Consider the following 18,915-nt stretch of genomic DNA (forward strand, 5'->3'; position numbering starts at 1 on the left):
TGCTTTCCGACGTCAAACCCCCATAAACAGTAAACCATAAAAAATAAACCTTCAGATATTAATTTTAAAACATTTTTGTTAAGCCACTGAACAGTTCTTCGAATAAAAGATTTTCTCTTTGCAAGTAAGGCTTGATTGAGCCTGCGGTGGCTCTGCTCGAGGTATCCAGCTGCTACCTCCGTGCAGCTGGATCTGCGTAAGCGGCTTCGAGTTTTTGTTGGGTTCGAATTGCAGTAACCAGCTTTGGCCTAGAATGTCTCACTTGGAGAGACGCTAGCTAATTCCTGTGAGTAGACAAATCCGTCGTCCAGAGAGAGAGAAAGAACGACGGTTGCTGCAAATCCGACGGGATTAGAGAGCCGTAGAGGGGCTCCTTTGCCGCGTCTGAGCGGAGCGCACTATGTAAGAGCTGCGTGGGAAACACTGGGCACGTCGCGCGATTAACGCTAATCCCTCGCTTCCGTAGTGACGTTGTGAGCAGATTTCGCCAGATTCCCGCTGTGCTGCGCTTATGGAGCGGGGGCTGTTTGTTCATCGCTTTGAGCCATCTGCGATACTCTCCGCTCAAGATGGGGTAGAGCGAATGTCAGCTGTTTGTTGCCGGTAATCTCTCCCCTGAGGTCTCTGTCAGCATATCTTCCTGGTACACCGGTTACGCTTGTCTTGAAGCAAAAAAAGAAAAGTCAAATGAAGGGCGCAGAGTACATGCATTCACTAAGATCTAAATCAAGTCCAGGATCCAAGCATCAAGAAACAAAAGAGCGGACAGAATGAGCCCCGGGTGGAAGTTAAGAATTTTATATGAGATGGGAAATAGTGCTCACCTTAAACGCCAACACATCTGGAACAGCAGGGCCACACCAGGCTTCCTAAGATTATCCTGAGCACAGAATTTGAAGCGTCCATATATGTGGCCACTGGGACTGGGGACAATGGGTGCCAAGCAATATCACCCTTTTCCATCTGTTATGGAACGCTTCAGTTGTACGACGTGAAAGTCTCACCTGTCGGTTGTTATGTGTGGGTACTGTCATAGCATTGCTTCAATTGTCAGATACATGTCGTGGTTGTTCTTATTAGGTACTTGTTAATTTTGTTCAGTGTACGTATTTTCCCGCCTTTTAATAAATTCGCTAATTGCGAGTGAACGATCGCCCTATGCGTTCTTTCCTCCTCTGTTTTTCCGGCTACAAGCTTTGCGCAAATGATGTGATTTAAGATCTACAGGATGTTACTGCATTTATTTCGGAGAGCCGTTAAACTTTCATTACGACTAAATGCTGCAAAAAAAAGAAAACTCATAATAGAATCTCACACTGTGAGGCTATGATGCAGATCTTTGTTTGTTTAACGAAGAAATGCAGCAGGCTCCTGTCCAGTCCGCACGAGCGTTGAAATGAACTGCTCCGGTGGCGTAATAAGAAATCACAAGTATTTTGGTCGTGTTGCCTTGAGTATGCAAACTTGATCAGCGGCACAAGACGTGAGCTTGGACAGAATCAACAAATCGCAGCAAGGATGCGATTTCTATCACAGTCTGACATCTCATCATCATCATCATCATCAGCCTGACTAGGCCTCTGCCATCAGGGGCCTCTCCCACAATTCTCTAATTAACCCGGTCCTGTCTACTAGCAACACTAACATCATCATCATCAGCCTGACTACTCCCGCTACAGGGAAGAGGCGTCTACCATGTCTCTCCAATTAACCCTGTCCTTTGCCAGCTACGCCCACCCTATGCCTGCAAACTTCCTAATCTCATCCGCCTACCTAGCGTTCTGCTACCCCCTGCTACGCTTGCCTTCTCTTGGTGTCCACTCCGTTACCATTAAGGACCAGCGGTTATCTTGCCTTCACGTTACATGCCCTGCCCAAGCCCATTTCTTCATCTTGATTTAGACTAGGATGTCATTAACCTGCGTTTGTTCCCTGACCCACTCTGCCTGATTCTGGTCTCGTAACGTTACATCTATCATTTTCCTTTCCATGGCTTGCTGCGTTGTCCTTACCTTAAGCTGAACCCTTTTAGTTAGCCTCCACGTTTCTGCCCCGCAGGTGAGTACCGGTAAGATACAGCTACTGTACACTTTTCTCTACACTAACATCTACTAGCTGTCTAACATCTGAACCACGCCAGTTAAAACAATTAGTGATGTCACGGATGACGTCAACAGGGCCGTTTAAAACGCGAGAAATGCCTCTGATATCATTCAACGCCCTAACTGATCTCGAACTATAGCCAACCAATTGACTAAGGTTAACTGATACTCTAGACGAACAGGCTCCTGCACTTTTGGAGTTACTTCTAATAGAAGTAGTAGAAGGTGTCGGGCTAGTAATGGTAGCGGAAGTGATAGTAATGGTGGTAATAATACTAACAGTAGTGGCGGTTGTCGAAGCAGTGGTGTTGGTAGTAATGGTAGTAGTAGAAGTTGCAGTAGTACTTGTAGTAGGTGCTGACGTTCTAGTGGAAGTTTCATTAGCATCAGTTGTTTCTTCCGTCCGCGTTTTTCAATGCTACAGGTTTCATAGGTCGAGTATTTGTAGTAGTATCAATTGTGCTAGTAGTAGTTACTGCTATACTCGTTGTAGTTGTAGTAAAGTACCATAGTAGTTGTTGCAGTAGTGATAAGTCGTAGTCTATTTGTTGTAGTAGTAGTAACTGTAATATCAGTAAGAGTAATAATAGTAGTAGCTTCGGCAGTAGTGTGGCTACTGCCACGACTACGATTATTACCACGACCTTTACCGCTACCGCTACTAATCCTGCCACTACTCCTGCTAGAACAACAATGCTATTACCAAAGCAACTTCTACTGCTGTTTCTATGAGTCTTACTGTTACTACTATTATCATTCCTGTTGAGAGCAGGACATTTTTACCTTGTGAGAGCGCAGAAAAGTGGACACGCCCAAAGCGCGCTCGAGAGCGAGTGGCGCTAGCATGCGCAGCAGTGCGGCATTGATAAGCGCGGAGATCGGGGCGGACTCTGCTCCGAGCTCGAAGTGGCTGCGGGTGGGACGCCTTGAGCCGGCAAAGCGCGGGCTGCCGGAGGTAGTCGCAAGCACAGCGGTGTGTGCCGGCTCCTTCCCGGACGGGCCAGCGTTTCAACGGCAGCAGCCGAGTCGACAAGACGCCGCATGAATGGCAACGGTGCCCTAAGCTCCTCTAATTGCGCTTACTACAGAGTGGACTTGTAGGAATCTTAGGAGGCCTCAAGGATATGCGTTCACTTCAGTGAACGTTTGTTCAACGGAATGGAGCGCGCAACTACTTGTTTTATTGACCCGATATGAATATCACGGTAGCGAGAAGGCAGGAAGATGGGATTATAATAATAATAATATAATAATAAAAATAATATTCTTTATTTCCATCGGGATGATGGAGGAGGTTGCGGGTGAAAGCTGCTCGTAAACGGCAGCTTGACAAAGGCCCACAGCCTCCGTCAACAGGGCCGCAACAAAGCAAAGACACTCACAAATATACAGTCTCTTCGCTATTTCGCAGAGCCAAAATAAGGAGATCAAGAAATGAAATAGAAACAAAGAAAATAGAACAACAATCAATACAATAAATACAGAGGGTACAAAGCAGTACAATAAACACAGGATTAAATATAGACATTATAGGAATACAGGCGCTGTTTTTAAGAATGAATGCAGTGAAGCTGTCGTAATTCATGTTTAAATATTTTAAGCAGGTCAGTCCCGGATTTTTTACAGCTGTTTAATAGTGTTGGAAGTGTGAAGGACAATTTTTCTATTGCGTAGTTGGTTCTAGGATTATTGAGAGGATACACAAAACAAAATCAACAACGGTCGGGAGGAGACTCAGTCGGCTAGACAACGTTTCGACAGGCTGACTAGTCTTCGTCTGAGGTGCGGTGATCACAGGCACGGGTTATGTAGGGAGTTCACTCCGAGGAGGAAGGCACAGCTAGGGAGGTAGGGCGTGAAGAGGAGGGGTGGTAAGATGGCGAACGTAAACTTGAGAAAGCTGCTGTCTAGCCAAGGGGGCTGCGTCCGGTGGCGATGGTAAGCAGGAATTCGGCGTGACCCGAAAAGAGTGCGATAAACAGCAGCAGCGCAGGACAGGATAACCAGATACGGGGAAGGTGAAAAGAATGAGCAGGACACAAGAGGAGAAGGAAACAACGACACAGAAAAGCGTGTTACGTTCCAGAGAATGCCAGTAGAAAAGAGAAAAACAAAAACAAAGGGAAGGGGTGAGGTTAGGAAGCAAAGGATCAGTGAAAAAATGATCAACACCAGATATTTCGATCGTTCCTAATGAAATTTATTGCTTAGTACTTGCAACTTCACGCACACACGTATTGCGTGCTGTGAAATTAGATAAAAGGTAGTGATTTTATACTGAACTTTGGCTTTCAATATTACCACCCCAGTGAACTGTGCGATATCACCCAGTTTTCCTGCACCTTTTCTGGTACACATGCCCGGTCAGCGGCAAATGCATTTCTCTTAAAAAAAGCGTTATACCCATTTTGCTTAAGTTTTTCAGTCATTTTCCATCTGTGCAAATCAAATGTTACGCCGAACGCCGGAGATAGGAAAGAAACGAGCTTGCTACCCGAGGAAAGAAAGGGCTATCAAAGGGGACAAAAAAAGTGTTTCGGGGCTGAAAAGAGAAATCAGACAAATGGACGCTGGGTAATTTCTTTGTGAGCCACACTCACACGGCAGCCCAAAACGACGCGGGGGGATCATTAATGACGGCATGCCAGTTCACTTTGCCCTGACAGACAGGGGGCGGGCGACGCGCAATCCTTTCGTTGTGAGCGTCTCTGTTTTACTGAAATCCAGGGCGGTGCACATTATGTATTGACGCGCTACGTGCGCGCGTAGCATTCTGATCGGTTTGGCCTTTGATGGGGAGAGTCCGTGTGGGAACGTTTCATATCAAACTTTGTAAGCAACGAGGTTTCAAATTTGCCACAGTGTCTTATGTTTTTTAATGCGTAAGAATGGTATGGTTATGTTCTCGGTTTCGTGTCATCACGAGCTTGTCATCACGATAACGTTCGAACGACTTGAGTTATGAGAAAAATAATGGTTGCATTAGATAGAGCATCAAAAGATCTCACAGGGAAAATCATGAGGTGTATGTGGTGTAACTGAAAATTGTTTTTTTGGGGAAAGGAAATCCCCAAAAAACCAATTTTCAATTACCCCTCATGCACCTCCTGATTTCAACTGCGTGCATGTGGGGTAACTGAAAATTGAAAATTTGTAATTAGTTAATTAGAGCCAAGAAGTGGGCGTGGCCGGAGCAAAAGTGGCGCCAAATTAGAAGCTGAGTAAAGAGGGGCAAAGAGAAGCGAGGAGGCGTCAATGCTTACGCATTCCGCTGGTGCAGGTGCCGCAGTGATGTCGTAATTTATTGCATTTGACACTTGTGTCGTTTGGCGTAACGAAGAACATCGAACATGTTTGGAAGTTATTTTATTATTTGATTTATTGCACATGCAGCACTGGGGGGCGAGACACAGCTCAATGCATGAGGAGCAATAAGTAACCATGACGCCTGCACCTAAGTTGGAGCCCTAAATGGAGCCCTAATTCAGTGCCTTCAAGGAATGCATAAAAATCAGCGTGACACCAAAGAGAGGCAAAGGCAACAGTTAAAAATAAACAAAGAGTTGGGAGATACCTACCTGAGAAATTAGCATGTTTCCTGCTTGGAGGCTCCCAGCTGTTTCCGCTTATTTGCCTTGTGTACGGAACGCGAACAAGACATTGCTCGGCTCAAATGAGGACAACAGCACACCCTGGGACACTCCACTTGCGCTATGGTAACGCCGTTCTGTGAACACCTTCAGAAGACTGTAATCGTATACGCAGGCTCGTGGCGTCGACTTCGTAGTCACGCATTCCGCTGGTGCGGGTGCCGCAGTGATGTCGTAATTTATTGCATTTGCCACTTGTGTCGTTTGGCGTAACGAAGAACATCGAACATGTTTGGAAGTTATTTTATTATTTGATTTATTGCACATGCAGCACTGGGGGGCGAGACACAGCTCAATGCATGAGGAGCAATAAGTAACCATGACGCCTGCACCTAAGTTGGAGCCCTAAATGGAGCCCTAATTCAGTGCCTTCAAGGAATGCATAAAAATCAGCGTGACACCAAAGAGAGGCAAAGGCAACAGTTAAAAATAAACAAAGAGTTGGGAGATACCTACCTGAGAAATTAGCATGTTTCCTGCTTGGAGGCTCCCAGCTGTTTCCGCTTATTTGCCTTGTGTACGGAACGCGAACAAGACATTGCTCGGCTCAAATGAGGACAACAGCACACCCTGGGACACTCCACTTGCGCTATGGTAACGCCGTTCTGTGAACACCTTCAGAAGACTGTAATCGTATACGCAGGCTCGTGGCGTCGACTTCGTAGTCACGCATTCCGCTGGTGCGGGTGCCGCAGTGATGTCGTAATTTATTGCATTTGCCACTTGTGTCGTTTGGCGTAACGAAGAACATCGAACATGTTTGGAGGTTATTTTATTATTTGATTTATTGCACATGCAGCACTGGGGGGCGAGACACAGCTCAATGCATGAGGAGCAATAAGTAACCATGACGCCTGCACCTAAGTTGGAGCCCTAAATGGAGCCCTAATTCAGTGCCTTCAAGGAATGCATAAAAATCAGCGTGACACCAAAGAGAGGCAAATGCAACAGTTAAAAATAAACAAAGAGTTGGGAGATACCTACCTGAGAAATTAGCATGTTTCCAGCTTGGAGGCTCCCAGCTGTTTCCGCTTATTTGCCTTGTGTACGGAACGCGAACAAGACATTGCTCGGCTCAAATGAGGACAACAGCACACCCTGGGACACTCCACTTGCGCTATGGTAACGCCGTTCTGTGAACACCTTCAGAAGACTGTAATCGTATACGCAGGCTCGTGGCGTCGACTTCGTAGTCACGCATTCCGCTGGTGCGGGTGCCGCAGTGATGTCGTAATTTATTGCATTTGCCACTTGTGTCGTTTGGCGTAACGAAGAACATCGAACATGTTTGGAAGTCATTTTATTATTTGATTTATTGCACATGCAGCACTGGGGGGCGAGACACAGCTCAATGCATGAGGAGCAATAAGTAACCATGACGCCTGCACCTAAGTTGGAGCCCTAAATGGAGCCCTAATTCAGTGCCTTCAAGGAATGCATAAAAATCAGCGTGACACCAAAGAGAGGCAAAGGCAACAGTTAAAAATAAACAAAGAGTTGGGAGATACCTACCTGAGAAATTAGCATGTTTCCAGCTTGGAGGCTCCCAGCTGTTTCCGCTTATTTGCCTTGTGTACGGAACGCGAACAAGACATTGCTCGGCTCAAATGAGGACAACAGCACACCCTGGGACACTCCACTTGCGCTATGGTAACGCCGTTCTGTGAACACCTTCAGAAGACTGTAATCGTATACGCAGGCTCGTGGCGTCGACTTCGTAGTCACGCATTCCGCTGGTGCGGGTGCCGCAGTGATGTCGTAATTTATTGCATTTGCCACTTGTGTCGTTTGGCGTAACGAAGAACATCGAACATGTTTGGAAGTTATTTTATTATTTGATTTATTGCACATGCAGCACTGGGGGGCGAGACACAGCTCAATGCATGAGGAGCAATAAGTAACCATGACGCCTGCACCTAAGTTGGAGCCCTAAATGGAGCCCTAATTCAGTGCCTTCAAGGAATGCATAAAAATCAGCGTGACACCAAAGAGAGGCAAAGGCAACAGTTAAAAATAAACAAAGAGTTGGGAGATACCTACCTGAGAAATTAGCATGTTTCCTGCTTGGAGGCTCCCAGCTGTTTCCGCTTATTTGCCTTGTGTACGGAACGCGAACAAGACATTGCTCGGCTCAAATGAGGACAACAGCACACCCTGGGACACTCCACTTGCGCTATGGTAACGCCGTTCTGTGAACACCTTCAGAAGACTGTAATCGTATACGCAGGCTCGTGGCGTCGACTTCGTAGTCACGCATTCCGCTGGTGCGGGTGCCGCAGTGATGTCGTAATTTATTGCATTTGCCACTTGTGTCGTTTGGCGTAACGAAGAACATCGAACATGTTTGGAGGTTATTTTATTATTTGATTTATTGCACATGCAGCACTGGGGGGCGAGACACAGCTCAATGCATGAGGAGCAATAAGTAACCATGACGCCTGCACCTAAGTTGGAGCCCTAAATGGAGCCCTAATTCAGTGCCTTCAAGGAATGCATAAAAATCAGCGTGACACCAAAGAGAGGCAAAGGCAACAGTTAAAAATAAACAAAGAGTTGGGAGATACCTCCCTGAGAAATTAGCATGTTTCCAGCTTGGAGGCTCCCAGCTGTTTCCGCTTATTTGCCTTGTGTACGGAACGCGAACAAGACATTGCTCGGCTCAAATGAGGACAACAGCACACCCTGGGACACTCCACTTGCGCTATGGTAACGCCGTTCTGTGAACACCTTCAGAAGACTGTAATCGTATACGCAGGCTCGTGGCGTCGACTTCGTAGTCACGCATTCCGCTGGTGCGGGTGCCGCAGTGATGTCGTAATTTATTGCATTTGCCACTTGTGTCGTTTGGCGTAACGAAGAACATCGAACATGTTTGGAAGTTATTTTATTATTTGATTTATTGCACATGCAGCACTGGGGGGCGAGACACAGCTCAATGCATGAGGAGCAATAAGTAACCATGACGCCTGCACCTAAGTTAGAGCCCTAAATGGAGCCCTAATTCAGTGCCTTCAAGGAATGCATAAAAATCAGCGTGACACCAAAGAGAGGCAAAGGCAACAGTTAAAAATAAACAAAGAGTTGGGAGATACCTACCTGAGAAATTAGCATGTTTCCTGCTTGGAGGCTCCCAGCTGTTTCCGCTTATTTGCCTTGTGTACGGAACGCGAACAAGACATTGCTCGGCTCAAATGAGGACAACAGCACACCCTGGGACACTCCACTTGCGCTATGGTAACGCCGTTCTGTGAACACCTTCAGAAGACTGTAATCGTATACGCAGGCTCGTGGCGTCGACTTCGTAGTCACGCATTCCGCTGGTGCGGGTGCCGCAGTGATGTCGTAATTTATTGCATTTGCCACTTGTGTCGTTTGGCGTAACGAAGAACATCGAACATGTTTGGAGGTTATTTTATTATTTGATTTATTGCACATGCAGCACTGGGGGGCGAGACACAGCTCAATGCATGAGGAGCAATAAGTAACCATGACGCCTGCACCTAAGTTGGAGCCCTAAATGGAGCCCTAATTCAGTGCCTTCAAGGAATGCATAAAAATCAGCGTGACACCAAAGAGAGGCAAAGGCAACAGTTAAAAATAAACAAAGAGTTGGGAGATACCTCCCTGAGAAATTAGCATGTTTCCAGCTTGGAGGCTCCCAGCTGTTTCCGCTTATTTGCCTTGTGTACGGAACGCGAACAAGACATTGCTCGGCTCAAATGAGGACAACAGCACACCCTGGGACACTCCACTTGCGCTATGGTAACGCCGTTCTGTGAACACCTTCAGAAGACTGTAATCGTATACGCAGGCTCGTGGCGTCGACTTCGTAGTCACGCATTCCGCTGGTGCGGGTGCCGCAGTGATGTCGTAATTTATTGCATTTGCCACTTGTGTCGTTTGGCGTAACGAAGAACATCGAACATGTTTGGAGGTTATTTTATTATTTGATTTATTGCACATGCAGCACTGGGGGGCGAGACACAGCTCAATGCATGAGGAGCAATAAGTAACCATGACGCCTGCACCTAAGTTGGAGCCCTAAATGGAGCCCTAATTCAGTGCCTTCAAGGAATGCATAAAAATCAGCGTGACACCAAAGAGAGGCAAAGGCAACAGTTAAAAATAAACAAAGAGTTGGGAGATACCTACCTGAGAAATTAGCATGTTTCCTGCTTGGAGGCTCCCAGCTGTTTCCGCTTATTTGCCTTGTGTACGGAACGCGAACAAGACATTGCTCGGCTCAAATGAGGACAACAGCACACCCTGGGACACTCCACTTGCGCTATGGTAACGCCGTTCTGTGAACACCTTCAGAAGACTGTAATCGTATACGCAGGCTCGTGGCGTCGACTTCGTAGTCGTTCTTCCACTGCGATTGGCAAATTAATCTTGCAGGTGCTTAACCACTTCTGTTGCCCTTTCAGTTTCGAAGATGTGAACTGAGAACACGCATGACCCGTGATTTTTTTAAAACCATCTAGGACAAGACGCTGTGCGTGTGTGGTCGAAGAGGCGCATTCTGGGGCTTCGTTCCAGAAAAGCGCAATATCCTATGCTGAGGCATGCGCAATAAATTATTTGAGTTTCTTCTCCACATTCTTGTTTTCCTGCGACAAAGCTGAGTGTAAAGAACACTTCAGTGCGTATTGCTAGTTTGCAGGTGACACGTAAGGCTATACAAACATCTGCCCTCTCCCCGCAGTGTTAAAAGTCAGACAGGTTTACAACCAGGGTTTCGAGACGCAACCACAGCGGCAGGAAATGCACTGGTCGGAAACGACTTGCAACCAATTTCAAACAGGGAACTTTACTGTTTTGTTCTTTCTCCTGAAAGTTTGCAGAAGGCAGTTCGGAAGAGATATATCTCGCTGCCGTAAAAGGAGAACCGGTAAAAATGTCAAGGTCCTGTCGTAAAATGCACCTCGTATGCTTTCGCAACACTTTAAAGAAAAACTGAAATGTACACTGGAGGATGACAGTGTGTTATCCACCACCGGAGTATAAGGCATTTCACTATACGGCCTCATATGCGGAACAGGAAAAAAAAAGAAAAGAGGTTGGAGCAGTGAGGGGAAGCACGAGGTCGCAAGACGCTACGACTTTTAGAGCACCAAAGATCACCTGCATCGGGAAAGACAGCCAAAATTGGGGCTTAAATGTGCGCGGCCCATCAAGCGCCGGGCCTGCCTCCAGCGCACGCGTATACACTGTAGCGGCCGCTTGCAGTTCACAGTCCGTAGGAGGGTACAGCGAATGGAGGAGGAGAGGAGGGAGGTTACGCTCGTAACGTGAATCGTAGATATTTGACGGCAAAGAGGTTCGACCCACAGCCCGAGGCAAGTCGCAGCTCACTCTTAGCAATTTACAATGGACCATAAACTCAAAGCTATAGACTGCGCCTTACCACTCAGCCGTAAATATTTTGTACCATGCGAAGAAAAGTATGGACAGGCCTGAGTGCCACGACAGAGAGGAAGTGTACTCTCTATATGGGCTTCCGCGTCACTGACCAACAAATACTCGTCATCCCAAAGACCACATCGAGACTTCCGGATTGTGGTCAGCGTGTAAAGGGGCGCTCACATTAGCGGGAAAACGCGCAACGCCGGGCGTTTCCCGCGTGCCGCTTCCCGCCCAAGCCGGTTTTTCTCCCGCGGACAGCCTGCTCTCCCGTCCCGCGGAGCGATGGGTTCGGTACCTATTTTTCCCGTGCCGGTGACAGAACAGCCAATGGGCGCCGACCGTGAACCGTGACGTCGGTCCCAGTTCAGTGACCCCGTCGGCGGAGGCGGAGGCTGCGCGCGTCCGGCCGGCCGGCCCCGGCCGGCCGGGGCACTCGGCGGCTGCTTTGCCAGGGCGACGGGAGGGGAGCTAGCAGGGTGCGCTTTCCAGTCTTCTCTAGTGTCACGTGACTATCCCCTTCTCTTTCTGCTCGTTCGGGTCCTCGCTCAGCGCCTCCTCTCTCCACATTCCAAGACAACCGCAGCGAGAAAACGCGCGTAGTGTGAGCGTCATTCCGAGGAGCTGCGAGGCAGCGTCGACGTTGACGCTGTGCCGGCGCGGGAAGCTTCCCGCTAGTGTGAGCGCGCCTTAACGGTAAAGGCTCTACGTTTTCCTGACGCCGCAGTGCGTGAGGATTTTATCAGCGAAAGCTAAAGGACTGGCGTAAATGAGAGAAATAAAAAGAAAGAAAGAAAGAAGAAGAAAGAAAGAGAGAAAGAAAGAAGGAAAGAAAGAAAGAAAGCGATAACGGGATTGGCGGTTGAAGAAGCCGTAACAGGAAACAAATGTGTGAAATTAAGAGGGTGGGTGGTACGAAGACAAAAAGTTGGCGCTTGAAATGGACGCTCTGATATTCAGTTTAAGAGCCGCCGTGATTGGTGTTACGAAACCCCGGTTGTAAAGTCTGGGCTGCATTTGTTGCCTGCTGTTTTCTTAAGGCGGCGCCAGTATTGGGGAACGTAGCAGTACAAAATAAGGAGAGCCCTCCGTACACGTCGGTCCGAGATGTGGACAAGCGTAATCTATCAGTTCTGGAAAGAAGCGAACCACTGCTATAAAAGTGAAAAACTGTCTCTGATGAGAGATCCCAGCTTCGGTGTCACTGATCTCCACTCTTGCGGCTTGCATCAGTCTGGACTTTTTACTTTTTTTCCTTCGCTCAGCTTTTCCTTCTGCCGTCTTACTAAGGTGGGAGCCCACTGACTGATCTCTGATGCGTCTCTTTCCGATTCTAGCCCTCACCTTTTCTCATTTGCCCTCGAGAGCCAGTTTCCCTGCGCAGTGCGTTCGCATGTGCGCCACCAAACGCACGGATTGGGTGTGAGCTGTTGCAAGGTGGCGCCCAAGCCAGAAAGGGTGCTTCTGATCACTGAGCAGCGATTTTGGATACATCGTTGCTCCAAGTGCCATAAACATCGGCAGTCACTGCTCGGGGAAACAGCGGATTCCCCGGGCTAGCTAATGAGCTTAGCTCGATCGCCTAGCTAGCGCACATTAGCGGGCCTTTACGGCCACAACTGGAAGGAGGACATTGATTTGCCGGAACTGGCGATGTTGTGAGTGAGAAGTGCCCCTTGCTGGACAAACACGATGCTATTCTGAAAGGATGTCGCTTAGGGCAATGGAGGAGCCCTTTATCATCGCTGCAAGGGCGGGGATCACGGACGTTGTTGTCAGTTCACTGCTCCGAATGAAGGTGGCCAGCATGGGATATTTTAACGCTTAACGCGACAGCGTCAAGATTCTCCTTCTGCAGAAAATCTGGCATTGCGAACGAAAAATCAGGTCGTCCTCCTGCCACCTAGGTCACGTTACCTCGTTGCGTCATCGCAACCTTTACACCGTGGCAAGGGGCAAACACCAGTTGACTGGGCAGTCAACACATTCTCGGGCGCAACCATAGCAAATTGCACATGGCGACACACACACGCGCACACACACACACACTCACACGCACACCTGGCCAGGTTGTCACCGCGTTGCTCAAGAGGGTTCAGAATCCTCACGGGTTTTCCGCTGAGTGCAAGCTTAAGCGCTACTGCCGGACAAAACTCGAAAACGAAGTGGCACATGCTACTCAAAGAAGGCCCCTCGATCAGCGGTGTCGACCGACCAACGATTCCATATCACTGTGTGTCGCGTCTGCTGCACTGTCCTCTCGTGCTCAATCAGCCGAACTCCATTCTGCCCGTTCCTCCATTTTTACCCTTCTCTTCCCCTCCTAACGTTGGTATTAATTCCGCTTTTTAGCGCATCTCCGCTTTGGAGAAACTTTTTGGAGCCAAGAAAACCGCTTCTCTTCGTCACGGAGCCGTCCCAGGCATTAGTTTATGGAGCGGGCTCACGAGGCAAGCTAGTGCTGTGACGAACGTAGACACGTAACGGGGAGGATTATGCCCACTTCAAAAGCATTCAGGCGACAGAAGAAATGCGCTTAGGAGTGGGAACGTGACAGGTGTGCGCCGCGATTAGAGGTGGGAGGGGCGGGGGGGGGGGGGGGGGGGTACGCTACATCTGACTTCAGGGGCTGCTATTTTATGCCAGCATTAAGGTACAGTGGCGTTCCCATCTTCAAATACACTCTAATTGAATTCTCCTTGCAGTATTAATTTAGCGTGTTTTTGGCCTTTCTTCACTGCTTCAATCTTTGCCCAATATTTGTGCGTTAGTTCTCTGTAATCTTGAGCTTGCTTCGGACGAAAACTGACCTTCCGTTGGTTCTGCCAGCGGTGAGGCAAAATATACTTTCCATCCACGAGGCGGTTAGCATTTCTTAGGCGTGGACAGCGTAACAAGGCGATCGCTACGCGATCGTTATGATAATTTCTCAAGAAGTATCGTTAGTGCAGCCGTTGTCGCTGCTTTTTTTAACTGATGCCGGGAGCGCTGCACTGGTGTATTGCTTAAGACACAAATTCTAGGCGTTCAGTGCAAGTACGAAATATTATTGGTCGTGAAAAAGAATAATCAGTACATGTAGAAAAAAAATGCTTGCCCTGAATATTGAAGTTTTCAGAATCAGAATCAGAAATTTATTTCAACATCACATGGTATACATATGCAATACAGCGGCTGGAGGCAAAAAGCCTTCTGGAGGCGTGACGAGACTTCCATCCTAACTTTGTTGCCTGGATCGACTGCAAGAGTAATTTAATAGGATCATTATTAGAATTTATAGCAGATAGTTCGGGTGAGTGGCCGGGATTACTGTTAAATACAAAATAATTTCTTTTTAACGTCCATGTTTTCTATATTGCCTTTGCTTATGAATAGGTTCCTTTCCAGTTCCAGAGCATTTTGTGCCTTTTTTAAACAAGCACAACCTTGTTCAGCTGTCACAAAGCATTCTGGGTTTCGGCAGTGCTGCGTCATATTTGTCGAAAGCACCAGTACTATCGCAAAGCTTTATGCCTGAAGCTGAGACAACTCGCTGACATACTTTAATAGCCCCCCCCCCCCCCTAGTCAACATTTTGTAATGTTTGGAAAGAGTGAATTTATCCGCCTCTCCTCGTTACCTCATTCAGAGTCTATTCGGGCACAGTGTAGCACGTGTACTCGTGCACCTTAAGAGAATGCAATCCAGGAAAGAGGTTTGCTGGCTGTGCCAAAAACTATAGGAAATATTCGTTATTAATGGCTTCCCCAAAGTAAGTAGCCGACTGCGCAAAGCCACGATTTTCCAGCCGGAGCTGGAGCCGCAGTTATCAAACATTCAAGCCCGCTTCGAGGCCCACAAAGCGACGGCGCTTACGAAGTGGAGGCGCAGTGCTTTCCGAACGGCGCTCCCAGCGCCCATCCCGGCCGCCCGGATGAAGTTTAATTCCATTAAAATTCAGCGCACGTGCTCGCTTTCAAAGAGGCTTCAATGGTCGTATCAGCCACCCGTGTGTGCTTAAGAGGCAGACCAATCTACGGGCGCACATCGGAGACAAGAAACACACACAACACAAACTAAGAACGACGTCTTCTTTGAGAGCCTCTTCAGTCCTCAATTCCATTGCTTCTGATTGCCTCCACTCTCGTCTTGAGCAAGGAAACCTCGTCATGTATTGGAGAATTATAGTCGGCCTAGATCGAAGAACTGGAAACTTGGCACCGGCCTAATGAGCGAAGGTCTCGGCGTACTTCGGAGTACCAATTTAAGGCCATTACAACTGCATTGCCTTTTGCTTTCCTTCTTCCTGTTTTCTACTCCCGTCTAAGGGCAGTGAGTGAGTCCGTATCCGTGCAGTGGAACTGCCGATGTTTCTGTGTTTTGTACGCTGGTGGACGGGAGAGAGAATAAAGCGTACTTAGTGGCTAGACACGCATCAATCCCGTGGTACAAGTGTTTTGTAGTTACGTTAGGCTATCCAAGTCTTTAAATGCTACTCTCAATACGGTGATAAGTAATATGTTTTTCTCACTTAAGCACTGCCAGCCGTTTATTGTGCCACTGTACTGTAAAGTACCGCTCAATAGCCCATACATATATAAGCTCCTACGTCCGTCTATAATTTATGAATGAGACTACACGCTAAAGCTCCAGGTCCGCGCACTTCTGGCATCGAGCGAGAGCGAGCGTCTGATGACTTTTTTCGTTGTGGAGCAAAAGTGCAAAATAAAATAAGAAACAGACGGTTGATAAGAGTGAAATAAATCGCCATTTTTAAATAGAAGTAAGTTGGCGGTAAATCGGCCCTCGACGCTTGCATCTTTCCTTTGCGAGCACCGATCCCGCGCCGAGTGACCACAGCGGCGAAAAGAGCATGTTACTCGGGGGGCTGCCTGCTGCCGCCTGTGACAGCAGTGACGTCAGCATTGAATCCGCATTTGGCTTCTCTTGCCGTATCTGAATGGGATCAGGGTGGGCGGCTAGACGGTGCAGCGCGCTCGTTTAAGTTTGCTCGCGAAGTGTTTGATGAGCCTCGCCAAAAGGCGTCGCATCACTGGAGCGAAAAAACTGAGCATCGCGTGTCAGAGATGACTTGACACCATGCAGCACGACGGAGAAAGCACGAGAGGTGGACGGCGAGACGCCTGTTGGCACTGGTTGTCAGCATCTTTTTTATTAGCCACGTAAAACTAAAGAACAAAACAGGAAATGCCCCGCAAAGAAGGCCATCCACCAATGGCGTCCATTTATTGTGGTGACGTCACAGTTTCTCGCCTTTTACCGGCCGGTCGTCTGCGGTTGCGTGCTAGTATAGGTGGGCGTAAGGCACTTCGCGCTAGCGAAGACGCCTGGCAGCACTGGCGGCTTGAGTGCAGCGCTCCCTGAATCTCGCTCCGTGTTCTTCCACTCGTCTGATGTTTCTGCTCCGCCGGTCAGTCCGAACTGCTCGAGGACTTTGTCGCTCACGGCTCAGACGACGGGTAGCAAGAAGTGTTCGCGTGTCATCTTCGCGGCGATTCATCAGCCTCCACCACCAAGCATGACGGACCATCGCTGCGACACGAAGACGCCACGCTCGCTGGACATTTCCGTGGACATTGTTCGCTCACTATGCGGCATCGGAGGTTTGAGTGCGCATTCACTGAATGCGTCCACCAGGTAAGCGTCCTCATGTTCTGTTCTATTTTGGTCGAACCAAAGCTATCACCGTTCTTACTCCCGCTTTGAAGGGTTGCTTCGTACCCGTATTTCACCTCGTGTATTGCCGCTGTTTTAATGTGCTGCGTGTCTGTGTAGCCTAAGGTTACTGTTCGTGTTGGAAAGAATTACTTGTAACGCAGTGAGCATAAGGTTCTTTTTCGCACATGGAGGCTAACGAAAAGGGTTCAGCATAAGTTTAGGACAATGCAGCGAGGCATGGAAAGAAAAATGATAGGTTTGACGTTAAGAGACCGGAAGCGGGCAGAGTGGGTGAGGGAACAAACGCGGGTCAATGACATCCTAGTCGAAATCAACAGGAAGAAATGCGAAGGAAAGAAAACCGCTGGTCCTTAAGGGTAACGGAGTGGATTCCAAGAGAAGGCAAGCGTAGCAGCGGGCGGCACAAGGTTAGGTGGTTGGATGAGATTAAGAAGTTTGCAGGCATAGGGTGGGCGCAGCTGGTAAAGGACAGGGCTAATTGGAGAGACATGGGAGAGGCGTTTACCCTGCAGTGGTTGTAGTCAGGCCGATGTACTATCAGTGTCAAATGAAATGCGAACCGCGGAACACGTGGACAGAGCTCCAGCTTACCCCGTCTGCCTGTCATCGTCAGAGGTAGACGCGCTCATCCGGTTTGCGGTAGTTTCGAGTATGTTTTCTTTGACGTTCTTTTTCTTGCTTTGAACGCTGCAGCGCTCACATTTATACTTTCCAGCGACCGCAGCATGCGCAGCGCGGCTTCGCTGGCGCCAGCGGCTGTAGTAGGCCACGTGGATGAAGCGAGCGCTCTTAGCTTCCTGGCCTGCCGCGCCTTGATTCTGTTTCTATCACTACTGTTATCAGCGTCTGCTTGCGACTCGAACAGCGAAAAAAGACCGATCGGGTTGCAGTCGGTGTCTAACGTAGTCGTCGCTGAATCGCTTGTTTCTGGCAGCGAGCTAGACCTTATCGCCGTACCTAAACCGAAAATGTGGCACTACAGCGGCAAGGCGAGAAGACTGCTGTCGAAGAAAACAGCAGCAAAACGATCGCAAACCGGAAGAGCGCGCCTGTCTGGTGACGACAGACAGACGGCTTAAAATGGATCTTTGGCCACGCGCTCCCATGTTGACTTTTTTTCGAGTATACTACTGGCGTCAATGAAATGCGAGGATCAAAATAGAACACGCGAAAAAAGACTGGAAACAGGCTTTGATAATTCACGCCCGACGAAAAGCGGCACTGGAACTGCCGACACGCTCGATCGCTGGTTGCTGGCAGCCAGAGTCCGCATGAGCATGAAACTTAGCTCGCTTTGAATTTCCGCACTTGATGGCTATTGTGAAATTCTGAGGAGGAAGAAACCTAATTTAAAGCTAGCACTAAATCCCCCGTGAAGAAAAGCGCTTGCTCCGCAAAGGCCTGATAATCATCTGCCGAGCTTAAGTGAAGCCAAGAACTCCAGGAAGGAGGGAAGGGGAAGGAAAATAAGGAGAGGTAATGACGGTGTTGAGTGAGTACAGAACATGTTCTGTGTCTGCCCTGATCTCTGGACAGCTGGGACAGTGAGCTGCATCACGCCGTCCGAAGCTGTAGAGCATTAGTTAAGTGAGGAGAGTGTTAGTTCGAAGTTTGCGAAGGACGAGTGCTTGTTCCGTGTCGAGTGACGGGTGAGGTTGGGCTAAAATTGTGCGGTTTCCCCTGGTGTTCTGGTAGTGTTCAGCTGTTTGCTATTCGTATGCTGCGACTTCTTCCGCTGATGTTACATTTGGCAAGGTTATCGGAGGAGCCTGGATGTTGATATCCCGAGTCCGTTAACTGACTATCATTTTCCTCGTTCTCAGCATTAGTGGGTATCCAATGCAGGACGATTGTAATGTATGTCTGCAAACTTCCGTTTCTTCGCGCCTGTGCTCTCAGGAACACGCGAAACTGAACAGCTCTAAGTATTAAAGATGAACAGCAATGAATTGCTCGTTATCTGCACTATTTCAGTTCCCGAATTAACGTACTTTTTCGCTATTTGCCCTGAAATATCGGGGTCTCGAAGTCAGTTCTCCAGTTCAACAAGAATTAGCGAAATGAAAAGCTACGAGAGAACA

This window comes from Amblyomma americanum, chromosome 9, assembly GCF_052857255.1.
Source record: "Amblyomma americanum isolate KBUSLIRL-KWMA chromosome 9, ASM5285725v1, whole genome shotgun sequence".
NCBI classification, from domain to species: Eukaryota; Metazoa; Arthropoda; class Arachnida; order Ixodida; family Ixodidae; genus Amblyomma; species Amblyomma americanum.